The 1065-nt window shown below is 38.9% G+C and overlaps 1 pseudogene; it reads right to left on the bottom strand.

The window, feature by feature from the left end:
- Positions 1 to 739: 739 nt before the first annotated feature.
- Positions 740 to 855, bottom strand: LOC120098419 (U4 spliceosomal RNA; annotated as a pseudogene).
- Positions 856 to 1065: the final 210 nt, after the last annotated feature.

The following is a 1065-nucleotide window of genomic DNA, read 5'->3' as shown; positions in this document are numbered from 1 at the left end:
CTCTATCTGTTGTAGGATTGGTAAAGATCTTTTCCCAATCTGTTGGTTGTCGTTTTGTCCTAACCACAGTGTCCTTTGCCTTACAGAAGCTTTGCAGTTTTATGAGATCCCATTTGTCGATTCTTGATCTTAGCGCATAAGCCATTGGTGTTTTGTTCAGGAAATTTTTTCCACTGCCCATGTGTTCGAGATGGTGCCCTAGTTTTTCTTCTTTGAGCATATCTGGTTTGATGTGAAAGTCCTTGATCCACTTGCACTTAAGCTTTGTACAGGGTGATAAACATGGATCGATCTGCATTCTTCTACATGTTGACCTCCAGTTGAACCAGCACCATTTGCTGAAAATGCTATCTTTTTTCCATTTGATGGTTTTGGCTCCTTTGTCAAAAATCAAGTGACCATAGGTGTGTGGGTTCATTTCTGGGTCTTCAATTCTGTTCCATTGGTCTATCTGTCTGTCTCTGTACCAATACCATGCAGTTTTTATCACTATTGCTCTGTAATACTGCTTGAGTCAGGGATAGTGATTCCCCCTGAAGTCCTTTTATTGTTGAGGATAGTTTTAGCTATCCTGGGTTTTTTGTTATTCCAGATGAATTTGCAAATTGTTCTGTCTAACTCTTTGGAGAAATGGATAGGTATTTTGATGGGGATTGCATTGAATCTGTAGATCGCTTTTGGTAAAATGGCCATTTTTACTATATTAATCCTGCCAATCCATGAGCATGGGAGATCTTTCCATCTTCTGAGGTCTTCTTCAATTTCTTTCTTCAGAGTCTTGAAGTTCTTTTCAATTAGCAATAATCGCGCCTCGGATAAACCTCATTGGCTACGATACTGCCACTGCGCAAAGCTTGAAGTTCTTATTGTACAGATCTTTTACTTCCTTGGTTAAAGTCGCACAGAGGTACTTTATATTATTTGGGTCTATTATGAAGGATTTCGTTTCCCTAATTTCTTTCTCGGCTTGTTTCTCTTTTGTGTAGAGGAAGGCTACTGATTTATTTGAGTTAATTTTATACCCAGCCTCTTTGCTGAAGTTGTTTATCAGCTTTAGTAGTTCTC

Source organism: Rattus norvegicus, chromosome 18 (assembly GCF_021556685.1).
Source record: "Rattus norvegicus strain SHRSP/BbbUtx chromosome 18, alternate assembly SHRSP_T2T, whole genome shotgun sequence".
Lineage (NCBI taxonomy): Eukaryota > Metazoa > Chordata > Mammalia > Rodentia > Muridae > Rattus > Rattus norvegicus.
This window is presented reverse-complemented; position numbering and strand designations above follow the sequence as displayed.